This window comes from Chlorocebus sabaeus, chromosome 21 (genome assembly GCF_047675955.1).
Source record: "Chlorocebus sabaeus isolate Y175 chromosome 21, mChlSab1.0.hap1, whole genome shotgun sequence".
In the NCBI taxonomy this organism is placed as follows: Eukaryota; Metazoa; Chordata; class Mammalia; order Primates; family Cercopithecidae; genus Chlorocebus; species Chlorocebus sabaeus.
In genome coordinates this window covers 45,377,313-45,402,770 of record NC_132924.1, presented here as the reverse complement: position 1 = coordinate 45,402,770, position 25,458 = coordinate 45,377,313, and the positions used below count along the sequence as shown (strand labels likewise).

The window sequence follows — 25,458 nt, the reverse complement described above, 5'->3', positions numbered from 1 at the left end:
ACATATTCTTCCAGTGGCTACTTGGCACAGCCCAGCTTCCAACTAGCTTGTATCAAGGAGAAAAAGGGTCAGCTAGATAATAGCTTGCTGGCAGCCTGAGCAGCAGATCAGCACTTCCTAAGCCTTCTTCCTCAGCTTACTCCAGCTATTAACTCCAGGTCTATTAATTTCTCCTGAAAAGAATTTGTCCATCCACTGAATGCTCAACTTTTACTGCTTCCACTTCAGAAACTACATCCTAAACTTCTTAACTCTTCAAGAGGAGAGCACAATAAGCAAGTCTCTCTAGACGGCAGAAAAAAGCAGCAATTTTATATGAGCAAACAAGCATGTCCAGGGGCTTAATCCCCTGAGAGTAGAGAAAGGGCTCAAAAACTGCTGCTCCCTATTTCACCCTGGAAGAGGTTTACACACACATTCTGTGCCTAATTTTTCACAGCTGCCGCCCTGAGGTAATGCATTCTATAAATCTCCTAGCTCTGGAAGCAGAAGGGACTAGGTATATTAGCATCTCCCCAAGAGCACCAAACCAAGAGGTAGTCTTAGACATGAAAATACAAGGGCTATGCCCTTTGAGAACAGTGCAGAAAAGAGCTCTCATTTTCTCTGGAAGGTGGCTGTTGCACACTCTTTCAGTGGTTAATTAGTGGTCTGGCTTCTCGTCAGCTTGCATCTGGGAGCTAACAAAGCAGACAAACAGTAGCCTCTCAGCAACCTGAGCCAGGGCACTGCACATTTCCTAAAACATTTCCTCTGGTTCACCCCAGTGATTACTTCAGGTCTACCCAATCTTTTTAAGAGTTCATCCATGCACCAAGTGCCACACTTCTAGGGCTAGCTCCCACCCAAGGGACTGTCTCCTTAACAACCTACCTCTGGAAGTCAATGGGGCTTTGTGTTCCTGAACAGCCCTAGACCACAGAGGACAAAGAGGTGGACATACAACAGGACCACTTTCAGCAGCTATCTCCCTAGGATTAGAGGATGCAGCTTGAATGTAAGTACAATATTTGAAACATATCCTCTCCCTAGTTCGATGCAGAGAATGGGAGATAAATACACATGCTTAGCTTCATCATGAAAACAGAAGAAAGTAGACACCATCCAACACCTAAACCTTTTCAGCTACATCTAGAGGGTCTTGGCTTCTACCTTACAGGTATCAGAGTACTGCCAGGATGTGGCACATCCTAACCTCCCGGAGGTCCACAAAAAACACACAGCAGTCTGAATAAACATGAGATCGATACGTACCTTAAAATCCCTGGCCAGATGAATTAGAAATCCTCTCACTACATGAAATTAGTCTGACAAGACAGAGAGGCAGATGTTTTACCTAATGTGCAGAAAACAACAGCGTCAAAGAAAATGAAAAAGCAGAAAAATACGTTACAAACAACAGAACAAGATAAATGTCTAGGAAATGACCTGAGTGAAGTGAAGATATGTGATTTACCTGACAGGGAATTTAAAACAATGGTGATAATAGGCCGGGCGCGGTGGCTCAAGCCTGTAATCCCAGCACTTTGGGAGGCCGAGGCGGGCGGATCACAAGGTCAGGAGATCGAGACCATCCTGGCTAACACAGTGAAACCCCGTCTCTACTAAAAAACGCAAAAAAACTAGCCCGGCGAGTTGGCGGGCGCCTGTAGTCCCAGCTGCTCGGGAGGCTGAGGTAGGAGAATGGCGTAAACCCGGGAGGCGGAGCTTGCAATGAGCTGAGATCCAGCCACTGCACTCCAGCCTGGGCGACAGAGCGAGACTCCGTCTCAAAAAAAAAAAAAAAAAAAAAAGGTGATAAAGATGCTCACCAAGGTGAGAAAAGCAATACAAAAATGGATAATTTCAGTAATAAAAGACAAAGTATAAAAACAGGTCAAACAGAAGTTAACGCAGAAGAAAATAACTGAAAACGTCAATAGATGGAATCAGCAGCAGACTAGATCGAGCAGAAGAAACTCAAAGTGAACTCAAAGATCACCAGAAATCACTCAACCTATGGAGCAAAAGGAAAAAGAGAATGAGAAAGAGTACAGATTACTTGTGAGATTTATGGGACACCATCAAGTGGAAGAACATATACATTATCCACATGCCAGAAGAGAAAACAGAAGAAACAGAAAACTGATTCAAGAAAAATTATAACAAACTTCCCAAGGTTGGAAAAGGAGATAGAAATCCAGATCTAGGAAATCCAAAAGATACCAAATAAGATGAATCCAAAGAGACCATATCAAGAAATATCAGAATCAGATGGCCAAAAGTTAAAGACAGAATCTTGAAAGCAGCAAGGGAAAAGCAAGTTGTTAGAGACATGTGAGCCCCCATAAAATGATCAGTGGATTTTTTTCTGCAGAAACTTTTCAGGGCAGGAGGGAGTGAAATAATATTTTCAAGAACTTGAAAAAAAAAAGTCAACCAAGAATAGTATACCCAGGAATCCTATCTTTCAAAAATGAAGAGGTAATAAAGACATTCTCATACAAAAGCTGAGAGAGTTGATCACCAGTAGACCTACCTTATAAAAAATGCTAAAGGGAGTTCCTCAGCTTAGGGAAGATGACACTAATTGGTAATATGAAACATATGAGTACATAAAACTCACTGGTAGAAGTACATTGTCAAATTCAAAACACTAATACGGTAATGGCAGTAAGTCAATTATATCTGTAGTGTAAATGTTAAAAAACAAAACTATTCAAATCACCTAAAGCTGGAATAATTTCTTAAGGAATACAAATTATTTAAAAATGTAAATTTTGACATCAAAAACATAAAACATAAGGGAACTAAAAGTGTAGTTTGTGTATGCAATCGAAATTAAGTTATCAACTTAAAATAGCCTGTTATAAAATGGTTTATGTAAGCCTCAGGTAACAATGAAAGCCTATCATAGACACACAAATGATTTTTTAAAAGGTGATCCAAAGCATACTACTACAGAAAACCATCAAACCACAAGTGAAGCAAGCAAGAAAGGAACCAAGGACCTGTAAAACAACCAAAAACCAATTGACAAAATGTCACCATCAGTAATTACTTTGAAGCTAAATGCACTGAATTATCTAATGACAAGGCATAGAGTGTGGCTTAACGGATAAAAGGTCCAACTATATGATCTCTGTGAGAGACTCATTTCATCTTAAAGAACACTCAGACTGAAAGTGAAGGGATGAAAAAATACATTCCATGCAAATGGAAACCAAAAGAGAACAAGAACAGCAGCACTATTTTCAGAAAACAGACATTAGGCCAAATACTGTAAAAAGAGACAAAGACAACCATTATATAGTGATAAGGCACCCAATATCAGAGCACCTAAATGCCTAAATGTATAAAGCAAACACTAAGTGATATGAAAGGAAATGAACTGTAACACAGTAACAGATTTCAATACCAGAAATCTGGTATTTAATAAATGGTACTGGGAAAACTGGCTAGTCATATGCAGAAAAACTGAAACTGGACCCCTTCCTTAAATCTTACACAAAAATTAACTCAAGATGGATTAAAGACTTACGCGTAAAACCTAAAACCATAAAAACTCTAGAAGAAAACCTAGGTAATACCATTCAGGACATAGGCTCGGGCAAAGACTTCATGACTAAAACACCAAAAGCAATAGCAACAAAAGCAAAAATTGACAAATGGGATCTAATTAAACTAAAGAGTTTCTGCACAGCAAAAGAAACTATCATCAGAGTGAACAGGCAACCTACAGAATGGGAGAAAATGTTTGCAATCTATCCATCTGTCAAAGGTCAAATATCCAGAATCTACAAGGAACTTAAGCAAATTTACATGAAAAAAAACAAACCACCATATCAAAAAGTAGGCAAAGGATATGAACAGACACTTCTCCAAAGACAACATTTATGTGGCCAAACATATGAAAAAAAGCTCATCATCACTAGTCATTAGAGAAATACAAATCAAAACCACAACAAGATACCATCTCATGCCAGTTAGAACGGTAATCATTCAAAAGTCAGGAAACAACAGGTGCTGGAGAGAATGTGGAGAAATAGGAACACTTTTACACTGTTGGTGGGAGTGTAAATTAGTTCAACCATTGTGGAAGACAGTGTGGCAATTCCTCAAGAATCTAGAACCAGAAATACCATTTGACCCAACAATCCCATTATTGGATGTATACTCAAAGGATTATAAATCATTCTACAATAAAGACACATGGACACATATGTTTACCACAGCACTATTTACAACAGCAGAGACTTGGCACCAACTCAAATGCCCATCAATGATAGACTGAATAAAGAACATGTGGTACATATACACCACGGAATACTATGAAGCCATAAAAAAGGATGAATTCATGTCCTTTGCAGGGACATGGATAAAACTGGAAATCATCATTCTCAGCAAACTAACACAGGAATAGAAAAGCAAACATCGCATGTTCTCACTCATAAGTGGGAGTTGAACAATGACAACATATGGACACAGGGAGGGGAACATCACACACCATGGCCTGTCAGGAGGTGGGGAGCAAGGTGAGGGAGAGCATTAGGGCAAATACCTAAGGCATGCAGGGCTTAAAACCTAGATGGCAGGTTGATAGGTGCAGCAAACCACCATGGCATGTATATACCTATGTAACAAACTTGCACATTCTGAATATGATCCCAGAACTTAAAAATAAATAAAACAAAAAATAATTTTAAAAAAATAAATGGGCAAAGGACCTGAATAGACATTTTTCAAGGACAAAGGGCCAGATACATATGAAAAGAAAAATGCTCAACATCTTTAAATACAGAAATGCAAATTCAAACCATAATGAGATATTATCTCATAACTGTTACATTTCATCTTTGATAATAGCAAATCTAAGAAGCACTGGTGAAGATGTGGCAAAAAGGGGACCCTTGTACATTGCTGGTAATACTGTAAGTCAGTACAGCCACTTTGGAAAACAGTATGAAGTTTCCTCAAAAAATAGAATTATTGTATGATCCAGCAATCCCACTTCTGGGTATAAATCCAAATAAATTGAAATCAATAAATATGTCAGAGATGTCTACACTCCCATATTCACCACAGGACGTGACATTAGCCAAGATATGGAAACAACTTAAGCAACCAAAGGTCACAAGGATTTAAGTAAGGTCACACATACACACACACACACACACACACAATGGAGTACTATTTCAGCCTGCAAAAAGCAGGAAATTGTCATTAGCAAGAATACGGATGAACTTAGAAGATATTATGCTAAGTAAAATAAGCCAGGGATAGAGACAAATGCTGTATGATCTTACTTATACTTGTAATCTTAAACAGTTGGCCAGGCGCGGTGGCTCACACCTATAATCCTGGCACTTTGGAAGTCCAAGCAGAGAGAACTGCTTGAGCCCAGGAGTTCAAGACCAGTCTGGACAATATAGAGAGACTCTGTTTAAACTAGAAAATAAAATTAGCCAGGCATGGTGGCACTGCCTATGGTCCCAGTGACTCGGGAGGCTGAGGTGAGAAAATCACTTGAGCCAAGGAGTAGAGGGTGCAGCGAGCTATGACTGAGCCACCGTACTCCAGCCTGGGTGGCAGAGCAAAGCCCTGTCTCTAAACACTAAGTAAAGATAAAAACAGAAAAATTAAATTCATGGAAGCAGAGAATAGAATGGTGGTTACCAGAAGCTGGAAGGGTGAGATGTTGGTCAAAGGGTATAAAGTTTGCTAGATAAGAGGAAGAACTTCTGGTGACCTATTGCATAGCATGATGACTATGGTTAATAATACATTGAATATTAACAAACAGTTTAAATTTTAATTTGTCAGCTGGGTGCAGTGGCTCTCACCTGTAATCCCAGCACTTTGGGAGGCCAAGGCAGGTGGATCACCTGAAGTCAGGAGTTAGAGACCAGCCTGGCCAATATGGCAAAACCCTGTTTCTACTAAAAATGCAAAAATTAACCAGGCATGGTGAAGCATGCCTGTAATCCCAGCTATTCAGGAGGCTGAGGCAGGAGAATCACTTGAACCCAGGAGGCAGAGGTTGCAGTGAGCAGAGGTCACACCACTGCACTCCAGCCTGGGTGACAGAGCGAGACTCTGTCTCAAAAAAATTAATTTGTCCTCGCTACCAATAATTCAGGTGGTGGGTATATTAATTAGCCTGATTTCATCATTCCACAATGAATACACACATCAGAACACTACATTGTACCGCATACATATATACAATTATCAAAAAAGTATAACCAAACTTATAAAAGGAATCAAGCAGCTATACCATTAAAAAATTGTTTTACTATTTATCATTTAAACATGACAGAAAAAAAATTGAGTTCAGTTTTTAAAATGTCCTGCTGAAAATAATATTGTCAGGTCACATTGTAAGTATACAATTTGATTGTGACAATATTCTCTTGGAAACAAATGATGCCAAGAATGTTCCTTTTATCAAAAATAATTATTTTATCTGTATTAATAAAGTCATAATAAAAACTGAAGTTTATTTAAAATGCAACATTCAATATATAGCTCACTTTTATCATGTTATTCCGCTTTGTATTAGCACCAGGACATGATATAACATGATTTGTAATATGGTTGAAAACAAAGGGCATTTATGCATTCCAAAAACAGAATCAGGTATGCAGTAAGTAGACTAGCCTACTTCTACTAAAAGAAAAGTCTGACTTCCTAAAACTCTTAATTCCATTTAATATTTTGTGGTAGGGAACACACAGACTGCACAAAATGATGTAACCCATCTTTATCAGCCTAATGAGACTTTGGATATTAAAAAAAAAATTTTAACTTACAAAGAAACTTGAGATAATTTTAGAAGAGAAAAATAGAAGAGTTCATTTTAGCTCTTCTGAGCAATGGTGGATATAAATTTTTTCCTTGCAGTTTTTATTATTATTATTACCCCAAAGACAACTGTGGCTAAGAAAAGGGTGTGTTTCCAAGAAAGGAATTTAGTGTCATTAAACACATATACTTAATGGGAGGTTTCCTGAACCTCCTCACTGAAATGCAGCCATCAGAAAATAATGGAGTTAGTCATCTTTTTTAATATATATTTCAAATACATTCATTCCCCTAAGGCATGTATATAAAAAACATTCAACATTAAAACTAAACAGTGAAGTTAAACCAGAAAGATGAAAACCACACAAATAAAGGTAGACAATATGCTATAAAAATGTACAGCCAAATATACTCCCAACTAACCAGCAAGAAAATATTCCTTAGCCTTTTCATATTAGGTTACCAAACCTAATCAAAAAGATATTTACATGAGTAATTGTATCTTTTATAGACAAGTATCAAAATGTATCAAAATAAAGCATGTCAATGTTGTAAGAATCAGCTTCAAGAAACATAACAGGTATTGTAATCAGACTAACTTATCTTGTTTTTGCCATTTAATATATATTAACCTCATGTACTACCTTGACTTCTTAACTAAAAATGGGAATATCACTTACCAATCACTATGGCTTCTACTGAGTGGGTAGTCAATGAACTAGTTTCCCTTTCCCTTCACATAAATCAAGAATCTCTCTTTAAAAGCAACTGTTTCTTCTCCATCATAATTTAAGACATCCTTACAGTGATTGACCCAGCCAATGTCTTCACCGCTACAACTCATCATGTACTTTAACCGCATCATTCCATCAGTACAGTCTGTTCTGGTTGTTCATATCTCATGCCTATTGTGCTCATGTAACCAAATGACCATTGTATGTCTTTTTAGTCTCTACTCGACGCTTTTTGGATAATCATTACTTTACCCAGCACTTTACTTGTTTCTCAGTCAAAGTCAGAGTTAGAAAGTGTTTTAGTCTAAACTCCTCAGTTACAGATGTGGAAGTAGTCCCAAAGAAATTAAAGTCTGGGACCATTATTGCTTAAGACCACTTAGCTAGAAACAAAAGGTAGCCATCTTGGACTCCCAACATCCTCATTTCTTCTGGCATCTACCACCATTGACTGGTAGAAGAGGCTTGAAGTAGAGAGGTTTGGGTGTTGAGATAGCAGGGTGGCAGGGCAAGTTAACCCAGCAAAGGGGCCACCCACCAGAACAGTGGCTTGAGTAGGCATCTGTTGATGGTTCTCATTCATTATTACAGTATAAAGATCTGTGTTCACTGATTACCTCCTATCACTGCAAGCTCTTCACTCTCTAAGTAATTCTAAAAGATCAGATGATTTGATCAGTGATAGTGGTGACAATACATTTTTACTGGTTTGACAACTTACATGCCATAGCTAAGCTAAGTAACAAAGGATTAGTGGAACTGGAAAAAAAAATTTTACAGAGAAAAATTCTAGATTGCTTCCAAGTTTATCCCAAAATCATGAAAGAAAAAAATTAATGTTTATAAACTTATCTAAAACTATCTACATATAAATACTTTACTAGGCACTGAACAAGTTAAGCCAAACAATAAAATTATTAACATGTAAGTTGTATTCATTTTTCTATTTCTACATACTTCCTTCTCAACAACCCAGCAAGGAAGGTACTACCTTCTTTCTTGGGTAAAATACCACAACTCAGAAATATAGCACATCAACAACAATAAATAAACTCAAAGCTGTCTGATTCCACATTTCCTGCTCTTATAATGATTGTGGTGGATTAAAGATAGCCACAAATGCTTTTGGAAGTGGGGGAGTATCTGGTTTTCCTCTTTTTAAACACAGGCTGGCCTCTGACTGCTCTGCTCTATGTGGTACAACAGCAGTGATGCTGCTTGAGGTCTGGCTCAGGCTATAAGGAGACAGGCAGCTTCTACTTTGTTCTCTTGGAACCCTGCATAAAGTTCCCCAATTCATTCTTCAACCTGCTGTTAATCGCAGCCAATAGATCCACTACATTTCACATTCAGGACATTTTTCAGTTCTGGGATTGCCATTTTTTACCCTTTCCACATCTGTCTTAAATTTCCTCATCTCTCATACATGATATCAACCTTTTTCTGTAGATTCATCGTAGTTGTTTTAAACTACTCTGCCATTTCCAACATCTGGGTCCTTTTCTATTGACCTATTTTCTTAGCACGAGTCACAATATTTAATAAGTTTTAACTACACACTGAGCACTGTAAATGATGTTTTACATTTAGAGAGTCTGTTAACTTTCTCTGAAGGATGTTGAGTGTGTCCTGGGAAGTGGTCTTCACTCCTAAAATGTGGTTCTCTGGGATATCAATGAAAAGCCAAAGATGTTTATCAAACTCCCATTAATATAGCAGGATTTGAACTCTAAACTGTTTCTCCTCCACCTCAGCAGCTGCTGAAGAATCTGCTTTTCTCTTTCCACCTTCCCATGGGAAGGTGGATGCTTTCCCATGAGTCCCTTAGAATATCGCTCCCTGTGTACACAGTTCAGGAGTCAGCAAAGCCTTTAGGGCATATTTATTTATTTTTGAGACAGAGTCTCGCTCTACCACCCAGGCTGGAGTGCAGTGGCACAATCTCTGCTCGCTGCAACTGCCAACTCTCGGGTTTAGGAGACTCTCATGCCTCAGCCTCCCAAGTAGCTGGAATTACAGGTGCATACCACCATGCTTGGCTAATTTTTGTAGTTTTAGTGGATACAAGATTTTACCATGTTGGCCAATCTGGTCTCGAACTCCTGACCTCAAGTGATCTGCCCTTCTTGGTCTCCCAAAGTGCTGGTATTACAGGCATGAGCCACCACCCCGGGTCAGCTTTAGGGGATTTTATAGACATGTGCAGCCTCCCTCCTCTGTGGCTCCACTATTCTAGGATATCCCCCTCAATTTCCAGCTGCCTTGGCAGCTGCAAGCTCCTACTTCACAGGACAAAAAGATAGTAGCTGTCTGCCTTGTCACTACAGGAACTGTGAAATGACCTCAGGAGAAAAGCTATCATTCAGCATTCAGTCAAGAGTCATAAATGCCACAATAATCTCAACAGGAAAGATTCCATATAAAGTGTTAACTATGGTAGTTTTATTGCTGAGAAGGAATAAGACAGGACTCAGAGATACCCAAAGTCTGAGGGGGAGTACCTGATGAAGGAGCATACCCTCTCCATGTCTGAGCTGCAGTCCACCGGATGGCAGGGAAGTTTCATGGCTTGAAGTGGGCCAGAGTTGGTGCGTGGACGGCAGGCCAAGGCTGTGTCAGAAACTGCAAATGCCTGGCAACCTGGGAGCACCCGACTGGATGGCCAAGGAGCCTGAGGCTGAACACAGAATGACAGACTGGCCTGACAAGCTGGAAGTCTACTGCTGGGGTACTAGCAAAATGAGCCTGGCAGGCACAGAGCCACAGGCCAGGACTGGCAAGCAGGAAAATCTCCACAACGGTGTACACAGGCAGAAGCTGGCAGGCAGAGAACAGCAGGCCAGATTGGCAGAGAAAACCTGCTAGAAAGTAAACACCACCAAGTGCCACACACATGGCCATGGCAGCTGTGGGCCAGCAGGGATGGAAACATGCCAGAATCAGGAAAAGAAGCCCCCTCCTCCCACAGCGTCCCTTGGGCACCCTCCAGTGATGAAGCTTAAGACATCTTAAGCAAAAGAGATGTCCAGCAAGCAATGATGGGTGGTTTTGGAGCTGGGAAGCGATTAAGTGGTACAACATATAAAGGTAGCTCTTACCCAGTACAATTACCTTTCACGAGCTAAATCCCTTCTGATTTTTGCCTACCTTCACTCTTAACTGCCTTTATACAAATAGGTCAAACCTATCCTGCCACCCCCATTCACCCATCCATAAAATACGTATCGCAGTTTATAATTTGTATCCAGAGGGTTGGGCATGCTATTCTGTCATTACTAGGAATCAAAAACCTTGGGTAATGACTTGACACAGAATCTGAAGAATACTATAACCAGAAAACTCCCACTATTTCACGTTTCAGAGTACCTACTTGAGGCAAATGTACAGGTATCTTGGCATTCAATAGTATAAATTCCACTTGTCCAAAATATTCTGAAAAAACTGCTTTCTACTAATTCTAAAAAATTAAGAAATTGATTAATGTCAAAAGCATTCAAAATGACTCTTCTAAATTGTCCATATAATGCAAAACTACATCTTTAGCTCCCAGCCTGAAACATCAAGTTTTTTCTAGATATTAATGCCCACAAAGAATGTCAGTAAATTGACAACTTCGAAATAACGTAAAGAGAAAAATGGATTTTTATTTGTTAAATCCATAATGTCTAAGTTCTTGTTGAAGAGCAAGTAATTTTGTAGGGCATGAATCCCACAAAACTATTTCAGGCTTGATTAATTTCTACAAAAGTAGTTCATGAAAATGCTTTAATATTAGCAGTTAATAATCTTTATGTTGTGTTTTTGGTTTGTGTTTTTTTGAGACAGAGTCTCGCTCTGTCACCCAAGGTGGAGTGCAGTGGTGCAATCAGAGCTCACTGTAACCTAGAACTCCTAGGCTCAAAGTGATCCTCCACCTCAGTCTCCCTCTTGAGTAGCTGGGAGCACCACCACACCCAGTTAATGCAAGTTTTTCATTTTAAACTTCATTTCTCCCCTGAAATAATGGCATTGTTACTAGTACACAAGTAATTCACAGTGTGATCACAAGTACTGTCGTCATTGAATTGCTTGGTAGTCAACATTGTCATCGTTGGAAGAATGTCAGAGCATTGCTTGGATACTGGTGTGCAAAGCCAGCAGTTTTAACTGTCAGTTATGTCTAATTCTTTAGTGTCCATCTGTGTCACTTCTCAACTTCCTTCTAACTTTTGTCCCCTCCTGACCATCCTCCAGAAGTGAGAACCTAATTTAAGATGCAGATTCTTGCAGTAAATAATCAAGAGAAGATATATCTCTCAGTTAACTTTTATTTACTCAGGAGAAGGAGCCTCCCTTGCCAAAGTCTGTAACAAAAAACAGGATTTTAGAAGATAAAACAAAAATCCTTTGACAGTGCCAAGAGGACCTTTTACCTATTGCTTATGAGAGAGTAAGTGTTATATGCCTCTTCTCTAGTATTTTATTCTCCATTTTAACTTTCTTACCAGAAAGGCACAAACAGCAATCTTGTGCCTTTGAGATTTCCAGTAATCTCTCAGACTAAAGTCTTTTTACCCCAGAATCCTACTTTCCAATACAATACCATGAACTCAGGACAAGACATAGGAAGGAAGTAACAACTCTATTATTGTTGGTGTCCCCACTCTAGCCTCTGCTTCTATGTCCTCCATTTTCTTTTTTGTCTTCTGTTGTTCTTTAGATGTTTACAATTGGACTTCATCCACACTGCATTTTTAGAAATTGTCTAGCCTAAAGACAGATGTTCATGTCTTGTTAAGACACGATTCCTACAGAACAAGTGTGAACTAGGATAAAAAGTATTTTTTAGAAAGTCATATTGATACCTAAGGATTCTACAATAAGTTCAATTTTCTATTCTGTAGTACATGAGGAAAATAAGTTGTTTTAAAAGCATGCGGTATTTTGTACTATTAAAAAGTCATCAAGTCTCATAGTAACATTCATTAAACATCTATTAGATTTGGGACACTACACTAGATAATAAGACAAAAGGAAGAAAGAAAATATGGTAAGAGTCAATTACATTAAGGAGTACTTTATCACTCCAAATAACCAAAGCAGTCTTGAAAAAGAACAAAGTTGGAGGTCTCATACTTCCTCATTTCAAATGTTACCATAAAATCACACTAATCACAACAGAAGAGGAGGAGGAGGAGGAGGAGGAGTTGAAGTAGTAGTAGTAAAGAGAGACCTATAAACTAATAGAGTACAGAAATAAACCCCACATATATGTTCAAATAATTTTGGCCAGGGTGCCAAGACCATTTAATGGACGAGAAACACTCTTCAACAAATGGTGCTGGGAAAACTGAATATCCATATACACATGAAAGAATTTGAACTCTTACATCATGACATACATAAAAGTTAACTCGAACTGGACCAAAGACCTAAATATAAGTTAAAGCAACAATTATAGAAATCTTAGAAGACAACATAGGGGCAAAATCTTCATGACTAACCTTGGCAGTGATTTCTTGGATACAACACCAAAAGCATAGGCAACAACAGAAAATAAATTGAACCATATCTAAATTTAAGAATTCTGTGCATCAAAAGATATATCAGTGAAAAAAGCAATCTCTGGAATAGAAGAAAATATTTATAAATCATACCTGAAAAGGATTAATACCTAGAATGCATAAAGAACTCCTAAACTCAACAAAAAATAACCACCCAGGGAACTGAACAATGAGATCACTTGGACACAGGAAGGGGAACATCACACACCGGGTCCTATTGTGGGGAGGGGGCAAGGGAGAGGGATAGCATTAGGAGATATACTTAATGTAAATGATGAGTTAATGGGTGCAGCACACTAACATGGCACATGTATACATATGTAACAAACCTGCACGCTGTGCATATGTACCCTAGAACTTAAGGTATAATTTAAAAATAATAATAATAAAATAAAAAGAAAAATAAATAACCACCCAATTTTAAATGGGCAGAGGAATTGAATAGACATTTCTCCCAAGAAGATACATAAAAATGGCCAATTAGTGGATTAAAAGATGTTCAACATCACTAATCATTAGAGAAATGCAAATCAAAACTACGATCAGATACCATTTCATCGCCATTAGGACAATTACTTTGTTTTTTTTTAAGTAACTGTTGACAAGGATGTGTAGAAACTGATTGGAAACCCTTGTGAACTACTGATAGAAATAAAAATGGTACAGCCACTATGAAAAAAGTATGGCGAATCCTCAAACAATTCAAAGTAGAATTATCATACTTTCCAGTATTTCCACTTCTAGGAATATACTTAAAAGAATTGAAAGCTGAGACTCCAACAGATTTATATACCCATATGCATTAGCAGCATTATCCCCCATAGCCAAGAGGTGGAAGTAACCCAAGGGTCCATTAACAGATGAGTGGATAAACAAAATGTGGTATGTACACACAATGGAATGTTACTCAGCCAGCCCAAAAATGGAAATTCTGACACATGTTCCAACATAGATGAACCTTAAAGACATGATGCTAAGTGAAATAGGGAGTCACATGCAATGATTACATGAGGTACACCTAGAACGGTGTACTGTTAACTCGAACTCAGAGTCAAAGTAAAATGGGGATTGCCAGGAGCTGGGAGAGAGGGGAAGAGGAGTTACCCTTTAATAAGCACAAAGTTTCAGTTTTGAAAGATATATTCTGAAGATGATGGTTGCAGAAAAGTGTGAATGGACTTAATGCCACTGAACCACACACTTAATAATTAAAATTGTAGATTTAGTTATATATTTCATCACAAGTTTACAAAGTAACTTTTTAAAAGAGTGCATGTCTCAGTCTATTCAGACCACAACAACAAAATACCTACAGACTGGGTAGTTTATCAACAATAGAAACTTGTTCTCACAGTATGGAGGCTGGAAAGTCCAAGATTACTGTGCCAGCAGATTTGGTGTCTGGGGAAAGCATTTTCTCATGGTGTCTTCGCATGGCAGAAAAGGTGGAGAGGCAAAAAGGAACACACACTGTGTCTTCACATGGCAGAAGAGGTAGAAGGGCTGGGCAGCTCTGATGCCTAGGACATTAATCTCATTGAAGACAGAACCCTTGTGGCCTAATCACCTCTAAAAGAGTCCTACTCCTAATGTCATCACTTTGGAGTTCAAGCTCAACATGTGAATTTTAGAGGAACACATACAAACCATAGCAGTGTGTCAGATAAGAAATTATCCACGCTTTGAAAATATGTATATTTAACTTTATAAAACAAAGGAGAGAATTATTTGCCTGGACACCTGAGGTATGAGAGAAAGTTATTAAATACAGGCTATAAGATAATGAAAGCACTGTATCTCAATTTGTCATGCTAGAGAAATTCTGATTGTATTAAGTATAAGAAATTAGCGGCTTAGAATATATTTACTAAAATCTAAGAAAGATTTAAAGAATGATCTATGTATTTAATTCAAGATGTATTTGTTTTACTCTTCCTTTTTTTGGCTGATAATGCTTGTCAGAAGTTTGTCTCAGTTTTTCTGCTTTTGATAATCACTTTTCTTCCTCCAACACCAGCTTCATCTCCCCTTCCCCATCCCCTACAGATACGTCTTCACTAAAACAAAATACTATGCCTATAAACTTGAGAATATAAAAGAACAGAAGTTTTAGAAAAATATACAAAGCGTCAAAATTGGCAGAAAAAAAGAGAAAGTCTAGATATTCAATAACCATTATGGAAATTGAAATGTTAATTATCAACACCATCAAAAGGCTGCTCCTCCGCCCTGCCCCACCAACCTCTAAAGAAGCTCCAAGTTTAGAAAGTCTTACTGAGGAGCTCTATTGGAATTTCAATAACGAGCTATGACTCTATCTTAAAAGTGTTTCCCAAAAAGAGCAAACAAAAAATGACCCAACTCATTTTATAAGATTGGCACAGTCTTGCACTGAAAGTCAAGGACAGCAAATTATGAAAAGAAGAATTTCACTTAAACAGAGGGAAAATATCCCAAATAAAATATCAGGTAGCTAAATCCAGTAGTCTGAAACATTGCAGCTAGCAGTATTCACCCCAGAATCACAAAGGCAGTTTGAAATCAGTAAGTCTATAATGCTAATTCACATTAGACAAAAAAAGTAACATGAGAGCTACATGTAGGAAAAGGATGAGATTTCAAAAAGCACAATAGCTATTTGATTTTTTTTAGAGAAATAAGCCTTTTTAGAAAAGTGAAAATTAAAGGTAGATTAAATTTGATAAAGTCTTTAGCAAAAAAACCCTGCATCAAGCATTATACTTAAAAAATGAAACAGTCTCTTTAGTGATGGAATCTAGAAAAACATACCCCATTACTGCAACAGGATACTGGAGGTCCTGGCCAAAGCAACAAAGATAAATAAATAAGGACCAGTGGGAAAAAAGTACAAATTTGTCATTATTGCAGACAATACAATCATGGGAGTAGAAAAGTTAGAATTCAAATAGAAACAACACCAGAGTTCAATAAATTTGCCTGCTATAAGTTCAATACACCTGACAGAAAAATGCTGTAAGAGCAAATGTCAGTTAGAAAATGTGATAGAAAATAACATATTAGAACAGATAAAAACTAATCTAAGAAATCACTAATATAAAAAATCCTTCAAAGAATGTAAGAGATCTGAATGAACTGTACTATCTTCATAAATAAGAAAATGTAAAGACATCAACTTAATCCCTAGATCTTTTTCAGTTATAAAATTTACTGAGGGCAGGAAATAATTATTGGAATACAGTCTTTACACTTAATGTGCCTGAAAGTTAAAGTTGTGTCTTTTTACATTAAGGCATAAAATGTGAGCATCTGAGCCTCAGGTACTTATACCCCAAAGGTCATAATAATAGTGTCCATCCTAAAAGCACTGGCCACAAAAGACAAACATCTTAAAAAATAATTTCAAATCCAAAATAAGTTTGATCAATTGATGAATGAATTCTTAAAAGTCAAAACATCCTAGCATCCAAACCCAAGGTTTGCCCTGGCAGTTGGTATGTGTATGTTGCCTTTTGTCCAGATAGATAAGGAATAGAGGCATCTGAAGAACTCAATTTTATTTTCTATGAGTCTCGATTGGTAAGGAAATCCCACAGCAGTGCGTTGCATGCTTTTCTTTATTTCAACTAATGTTTTCAGTGTGTAAAATGTTGTGTAGAAGCAGGAGACTTGCAGGTTGCTCAGTGAAATTGGCATGATGCAGATGTCACAGGTAATGTTCAATGATGAACTAATGCTCAACATTATCTGCCATATAATCAATGTGCAGTGTGGCCTAAGCACCACAAAACATCTGGATTTAAAGCATGAATTCTCTTGGGTTTCGAGATTGCTTATTTCCTGAAAATTTTAGTAAATTAAAATCTGCCCCTCAAGCAAATCAGGGAGTAATTGTTGTCATGGCTTGATTTTTATTAAACATCAGCCAGCCCACATAACAAATGTTGAACAACAACCTGTTGTTGATGTGTCTCCCAGACTGTGAGAGACACATCAATTTAAAATCTTAAAGAATTCCAATAAAATCTTCCAACTGGAGGGAACTTAACATAAGATTTCAAATGTATAGAAAAGATATAAAGGTCGATACCAAGTGTATCAGTCATATCTTGTTCCCTGCCTCAGTTTCCCTTGGTCTCATCTGTCTCCTAGGACCCCTCTACCAGAGTGACTAATTGCATGTGGGGCCTCATAGTCCTTTAACTGAGGACAGCAGCCAGAGTCTCTGGTTTCTACTCATAGCTTCCTCTGGAGACGGAGAATCATGATACAGGTCATGGGATCTGGCTTCTCCCTGTGACTGAAGGAGCCAGGAGTTCACTGCCTCTGGGAGAAATGCTAACACAGGGGGAGATGCCAGATGAACTCTGAGTCTTAGAACAGTACATTGGATGTAACAATACAACAGTTTTGGATAAGTCCGTCTGAATATGTCCCCATGTGATGAAATGACCAGCTGTGTTTGTGAAATAATGGCCAGATTTGTAATCATCATCTTACATCAGTATTTAAGCCTTGCCTAAGGCTCTATTTGCTAGGGAACCTGTGCTAAAACAGATAATCTTGAAAGTAATTAACAGAAAATAAAACAATATGGTGGTATCACAGGAGACAGTGAATAATGAACCCAGAAATAAATCTACATATATATAAAAAGTTGGCAACATAATAGAGGCACAAATTAGTCAAAAAAATGGATGATTTTATAAATGATGTTGAAAAATCTCTCTTTATAAAGATGAAAAAGGCAGGTGCCCTGTATCACAGAATATTTTTAAATGACCTCCAAACAAACTTAAGGCCTAAGTGTGAAATGGAAAAATAGAATAAAATAAAATGATGATACGATGATACGGACAACAACTTAAACAAGACCTTCCACTCAAGATTTGGCAACAAAGTAATACATGAATGTATTTAAGACAACACTGACAAACAGATTCAAATATATTTGTAACCTGTAAGACCAAGACAAAAATAGTATCTAGGATGTATAAAAAACCCTACCACATCAACAAAAAAAAGATAAGACACGCAGAAGACAGTGGACAAAATACATTAAAGCATATTAAAATGTTAGTAAGTGCCTTACTCCACTTAGGCTGCTGTAACAAAATACCTCAGACTGCATAGTTTATGAAAAGAATTTATTGCTCACAATTTGAGAGGCTGGGAAGTCCAAGATCAAGGCTTCAGATCTGGTTTTTGATGAGGACCCATTCCTGCTAGATAGCACCTTCTTGTTGCATCATCACATGGTAGAAGGGGCGAACACGCTCCCTCAGGCCTCTTTTCTAAGGGTACTAATCCCATTCATAAAGGCAGAGCCCTCATGATCTAATCACCTCCCAAAGGTGCCACATCTCAATACCATCACCTTGGTGGTGAGGTTTCAACAGGAATTTTAGGGGAAACACAGACGTTCAGACCACAGCAATAAGTAACACAAACATAAACAAACATACAAAGCTGCATCCTCACTAGCAATGTAGCTCTAATTAAAACACAAATAAATATACAACCATCAGATTGACAAAAGCTAGAAAACTAAAGAACATTAAAAGCTACAGAAAATGTGGCTGAAACTATAACCACTGCTAACCTTGTATAACCATACTCATTAGTCTTAAAGAAACTCACAGAAACTTACAGAACTAGAAACACTTATAAACTGCCATACATATGAACTGAACAACAGATAAAAGTAATTTATGCTTTTAGGCTAATTTATGCTTTTAGACTAATGGTTGAGAATGAAATTTCTGGGGGTAACAAATACACTCAAAGAAGATCCCAGCCAAGTCACAGGATCATTTTTTTCTACAGCTCTTCATAATTTTTCCAAAATGGAATCAAAGAAAATGACATGACTATATGAACCTACCTAGTAGAATAACTGACAGAAGTAAAAAAAAAAAAAAGGCAAGAGGGAGGAAAAAAAAAACATGGGAAATATGACAAGTAGGAAGATGCGTGACCTTGAAGAGTTAAATGCTTTCCAAATCCATCATCAAGATTGTCAATTTACCTTCTCTGATGAAATACCATAAATATATAGATCTTGTTTTCATTAATAACTGAGATGTGCCACTTTGCTACTGTGGTTTGCAACTGACTTGTATAAGAAACGATGGTTTGCAAATACTTTCACTAAAGTAACAAGTCAGCTCTTTCTGACTCAAAGCTTCATCTTTAAATCCCTATTCATCTCGCTTTATAAATCATTTTTCTTCGTATGTTCTTTCACTCACCCTCCTGAGAGCTTTTCATTCCTTGCCCCTTTCCTCAAATCTCCATTTAAAAAAACAAAACAAAACAAAACAAAACTTATGCCCTCTTATCTTTCTACTGTACCCCTTGCTCCCTGTGCCCACTGCGCCCCTTATCCAAAAACCCAGTGTGACATGAGGTTTCCCCTGAGGTTCTTCCTTATCTGCAAATCCAATCCAGGTTCAACCAAACAACTAGCAAAAACAGCCAGGGAGGAAGGCAGGAAAGGAGAAGAAATGGGGAACTACACTGTAAAAATGGAAATAAAACTTCTGAGAGTTGTAATGCTTTGTGGATATAAAGAAAAGACACTTCATAAAATTTCATCTTCTTCACTTATCCCTGTTAACTCAGTACTTAAAACCCAAACTTGTTGACAGTACAAGTCTTATTTATTCTAACGCATGTGGGGTACAGGCAGGCTATGAATTATGAATTGGAATTCCTGTCATATTTCTTTAATTTTACAGCTATTATATTCAGCTCCCCACAGATAAGCAACAGAAATCTTTAAAAATGGGGGGAGGGGTTGTTTCAATTAAGTTAAACAGGCATTTAAAAAATACAGCTTCTCAATCTCCCTTATGAGATTAACACTTAAATATTACATATCTCCATAGTCAAGTCTAGGATATCAAAGCAAAAGGTACATAATTAACACCCCAGAGACTCATTCTGTCACTGGCTGAATCCTGCTGTATCTTTCATGAATTTTCATTCAAACCTAATTAACAAATTACCTTCTAAAATTCTCTATGTACCAAAAACTTGTGTTAGAATCAAGGCCAGGTCTCTGAACAACAAAATTCAGAATACCATCTGTGTGCACAACAAAATTTTCTCAGGAAATGGATTTTAAAAAGTTTCTTTGTATAATAATTTATTATTTTTCCTCAAACTGCACAGAAAAGAATTTCACATTTGAAGATTCAATAAGAATCCACTGGACCAATCCGTGGGCTTTTCTTCATGTTCCTGGAGATCGCATAGTTTCCACTATTGAATTTGTATTATTCTTTTGTTATTTTCTTTAGAAATATTTTCCTTTAGCAAACTCCTAATGTGTCATTAAAAATTCTCAAGGATGAAACAGTTTTCTCCAATCTTAATAAAAGAAAACTGGACAAATACCTAGTTACATGGAAAAGTCCGAGATTCTTTGAAAACAAACACATACGAATTTATGTATCTTAAGTAAAATACAATAGATTTTGACTTTTAAATTATCAGTCATTGGCACTAGCAGCATTTTTGTATTCACAAGTGCAATCAACCTTTCTGATTTTGTATGTGCACTTACACTTACAAACAGGCGTATACACATTTTATATAGTTGTTATTACAACTTTATGTATTCGTTTCTCAGTAACATTCTAACATGTACAATTTCATAGTCAAATTCTGCAAAAATAATGTTTAGTGACCCTTTAAAGCTTCTATTAGTAAATGTCACAATTTTCTTGATCTCTAGAAATAAAGACTCAGTAAAAATGACGACACTTATAAAAATGCTGCAAATCACCAACCTTACACACAGATCTTTGCCCATACTTCCAAAAATTTTTCAGATGAATTTCTTAAAGATTTTTTAAGGGGACTTCATTAATGTGTATGTACTTAATATATGCACATATATTATCCACACCAAATCTGTTTATATAACTGGCATTAGTGTTAACATATAAAATATGTGTCTACATATATGTATACACATGAAAGTCATCCAACAATATTTAAGAACCTAATCCATGCTATAAACTCTTCTAGGTGCTAGAGATGAGACAAACAAGATAAAGTCCCTGTCCTCACAGAACTGAGGTTTTAATAGGAAAGATATACACCAAAAAAGATATATTAGGTAGTGATATCTAAGAAGCAAACTAAAGCAGAACAAAGTATGATCTTTTTTTTGCCCCCAAGGTGGCAGATAGCAGGCAGTGTTAGAGTGACTAGCCCACTTGGAAGGACAGAATAGGGAGTAGAGATTTACACTGTGATTTTCTTTCCCCAAGAACCACAATAGGAACTTAACAGGAAAAACCAAAAGAACCACAGACCCTTTGAAAGACGTGGCAGGCTGCAGACTACTCTGTGAAGACAGTTGAAAAACTCTAAGTGTCCAGGATATGAGAGGGGGAGAGCCTGCCTCCAATCATACATCCCCATGGGGGAATGTGAAAATCCAGACCACGGGAGAAGGCCTTAACCCTACCCGGAGCTGGACTGGATTTAGGGAGTGGTGTGAAATATAAAAGTAGAAGCAATAGCAGGAAGTCCCTTGCAGGCATTCCCAGTCTCCAGCACTAGCCAAGGGAAGCCATTCCTGACTATATTTCAGAGCATCCCTCAGGGAAGTTAGCCAATGAACTCAGGGAGGGGTTGCACGGTGAAAGAAGCTCCCAACTGAATTCTGTGATATAATCTCAAATGGGGATAAACTCCCTTGAACAGAACCCAAGGGTAAGTTGGAAGTGTGCCACAGATAGGAGTGCAGGATCTGGGTGCCCAGCCTTGTGGGCAGATGGGGAGGGACATGGTCTGAAAGCCATGGTTGCTATTTCTGCAGGGAATCTAATGGCCTGGGGCAGATTTGAGTTCTGTGTGCAGGCTGCCCAGATCTACATGTGGTGCTGTTAGCAAGGCACTATGGGAGTAACACAGGCCTTACCAATTATGTGGGAGCTGGGTAAGGCTTACTGCTGCCTGCTACTTCCTACTCACTTTGTGAACTCTTCTGAACAACAGAGGCAGTTATACTCCTCCCTGAAACACTACCACAGTGGCTGGAGAACCACCTGTTCCCTACAGTGGCCATGGCAGCCTCCACCCAAAGAGAGTCTGAGCTAAGATCCACCTAACCCTGCCCCTACCTGGTGGTATTTCTCCACCCTCCTTGGTAGCTTAACAAAAAGGACAAACTTTTGGGAACTTTACAGCCCCACTCATCTCCTGAGAAGCCAGAATACTTCCCCACGGCAACTTAGGGCAAGCTCAAATCCTACTGCTAATACCACAGCTGCTGCTCTCTTGCAAGTACCACCTCCTGGCTGGTAGCCAAACAACACAGGCCATTACAGCACCTCAGCAGAATAACCTATCAGACTAACAGCAGATTTCTCAGCAGAAACCTTACATGCCAGAGGGATTGGGGTCCTATCTTTAGCCTCCTGAAACAAAATAATTGTCAGCCAAGAATTTTCTATTCAGCCAAACTAAGCTTCATAAATAAAGGAAAGATAAAATCTTTTTCAGACAAACAAATGCTGAGAAAATTTGCTACTACCAAACCAGCACTACAAGAAATGCTAAATGAGTTCTATATCTTGAAACAAAATCTTGATATATCAAAATGGAACCTCCTCCACATAAACCTCACAGGGTCTATAAAACAACAACACAATGAAAAAAAAGTACCTAGGTAAGAGCTAACATGATGAACAGTACCTCACATGTCAGTAGTAACATTGAATACAAATGGCCTAAATCCTCCATTAAAAGATACAGAATGGCAGAATGGATAAAACCAACCAAGTATCTGCTGTCTTCAAGAGCCTTACCTAAGACATAAGGACTATCACATAAACTTAAGGTAAAGAGGTGGAAAAACATATTGCATGCAAACCAAACGGAAAACAAAAGTGGGCAGGAGTAGTGATTTTTATACCAGAAAAAGGGATACATGATAGATGCTGCTACTTTAAGATTATAAGATTATCAGGTAAGACTTCTTTGAGGAGGTGATGTTTGCTACAGACCTCAATAAAGAGTGGAAATAGGCCGAGTGTGGTGACTCATGCCTGTAGTCCCAACACTTTGGGAGGCCAAGGCAGGTGGATCACCTGAGGTCAGGAGTTTCAGACCAGCCTGGCCATCATGGTGAAACTCATCTCTATTAAAAATACAAAAAATTAGCTAGGCATGTTGGCGGGCACCTGTAATCCCAGCTATCTGGGAGGCTGAGGCAGGAGAATTACTTGAACCCAGAAGGCAGAGGTTGCAGTGAGCCGAGACTGTGCCATTGCAGTCTAGCCTGGGCAACAAGAGTGAAACTCCATCTCAAAAAAAAAAAACAGAGTGGAAATAAGCAGTTTTAGATCTGTGAAGAGTGGCCTAAGCAGAGGAAGAGCAAGTATGTGGACCATTTTAAAAATATATGCACAGCCTTTTATGATCATTCCTTTGAACGAATATATATACTTGGTATTAGTAATATACCAGGCAGATTGCTAAGAACAAGACAGGTACCATCCCTGCCTTCATAGGGCTCACAGCCTAGCAGAGGAGTTTGACATTTCACAAATGACTTCAAGCAATTATTCAATTATCAGTCTGATGCTGGGGAGAGAAGAAAAACAGGCACTAGAAGAACACAGAATGGGTCAGCCTAACCTGGTGTGGCCAGACAGGAAAGAATTCCTTGAATAAATGATAATTATAGGATAACTAAATAATAAGTAGCAAGGTGGGATGTAAACTTCCAGATAGTGGGAATCTTGTATTTGAAGAACTAAAGTGAACATGGCTAGAGCATATATAAGGGGACAAATGAGATAAGCCAGAAGAAACAGGGAGAAGCAGCAATCCAGCCAGTCAGCATATAGAATGGCAATTAGACACCTGTGACCTTCCAGCACCATTTGAAGAGGAAGAGTTATCTATAACCTAAAATTGCACACCTTTTATTTTACCACATTCTACAGTGACCACGGATCAGCTTGCAATGGGTATCTTCTAACTGACTCAACTTCATATGACACCTTGGTTACAATTGCCAGATATCTGTTTGTGATGGTTAATATTAGGTATTAACTTGATTAAAGGATGCCTCGATAGCTGGTATTGTTTTTGGGTGTCTTTGTGAGGGTGTTACCAGAAGGGAGTTACATTTGAGTCAGTGGACTGGGAGAGGAAAACCTACCCTCAATGTGGGTGGGGCCATTCAATTGGTTGCCAGCACAGCTAGAACAAAGCAGGCAAAAGAAGGTGGGATAAGCTGGCCTGCTGAGTCTTCTGGCCATCATCTTTCTCCTGTGCTGGATGCTTACTCCTGTTCCTTCTGCCCTTGGACATCAGACAACAGGCTTTTCAGCCTTTGAAGGCTGCACTCTCAGCATCTCTACTTTTGAGGCTTTTGGACTCTAATTGAACCCCTACTAGCTTCTTTCTTCCCCAGCTTGCAGACGGCCTATTGTGGGACTTCACCTTGTAACTGTGTGAGCCAATTCTCCCTAATAAATTCTTTTTCATATATACGTATACCCTGTTAGTTCTGTTCCTCTGGAGAACCCTAATGCACTGCTCAGTTCCCAAATGGTCAACACTATTATGTATTTTCTGCATTCATTCCTCAAAAGGGACAAATTCCAAGTCCTCTCATCACATCTACCAGTCTATCTGCATCTGTCTTCACCTACTCTTTCCTCCTGTCCCTATGGATGAACTACCCATATTCCCAGCCAAGGTCAACTTCAATACCACTAATGTAGTAGGTCCCATCCACTCTCACTTTACCACTGTCTTCTCACTGCGGAATCACCCTCATCAGCATAACAATGTGCTATTTTATCATCCATCTGAAAAAAAAAGTCAGTCTTAATCTATAACTATTCAGCTACCTCCTCCCATTTCTCTACTCAATATGTATAAAAGTTCCTCCAAAAATCAGCCCTTCTATTCTTAGATCAATTCCAACAAGATTTTCATATCCACCACGCCCATCAAACACTGGTAATCTCACACTGCAAATGTTTATGTACAGTTCTCAGTCCTCACTTTTTAGAAATCCTAGGCAACATTTAACAGAATAGACATCTGTGACCTTCCAGCACCATTTGAAGAGGAAGAGTTAGCTATAACCTAAAACTGCACACCTGCTTTTATTTTGTCACATTCTATGATGACCATGGATCAGCTTGCATCTGATTCAGCACAATCAGAAAGTACTTTCTTCATTAAGTTTCTGGGATACTACCCTCTAATCCTTATGGCCACTCTTCTATCCTCTTACCTAATTCTTCCTCACCTCCTATAGCAAGTTGACTAAAGCACTAGATTAATTACTCAAACTTATCTCATTGCAAAGTTTCTGACAAGCTCAATATCTGATATTCAATAACTATTTACTCAAATGGGCAAACAAATGACAGTAA

The 25,458-nt window shown here is 38.2% G+C and overlaps 1 protein-coding gene across 3 annotated transcripts in view; it reads right to left on the bottom strand.

Annotated features, from left to right (window-relative positions):
- The window catches only part of CRPPA (CDP-L-ribitol pyrophosphorylase A), a 330,079-nt gene that overhangs the window by 264,244 nt on the left and 40,377 nt on the right, over positions 1–25,458 (bottom strand). The window lies entirely within an intron of this gene.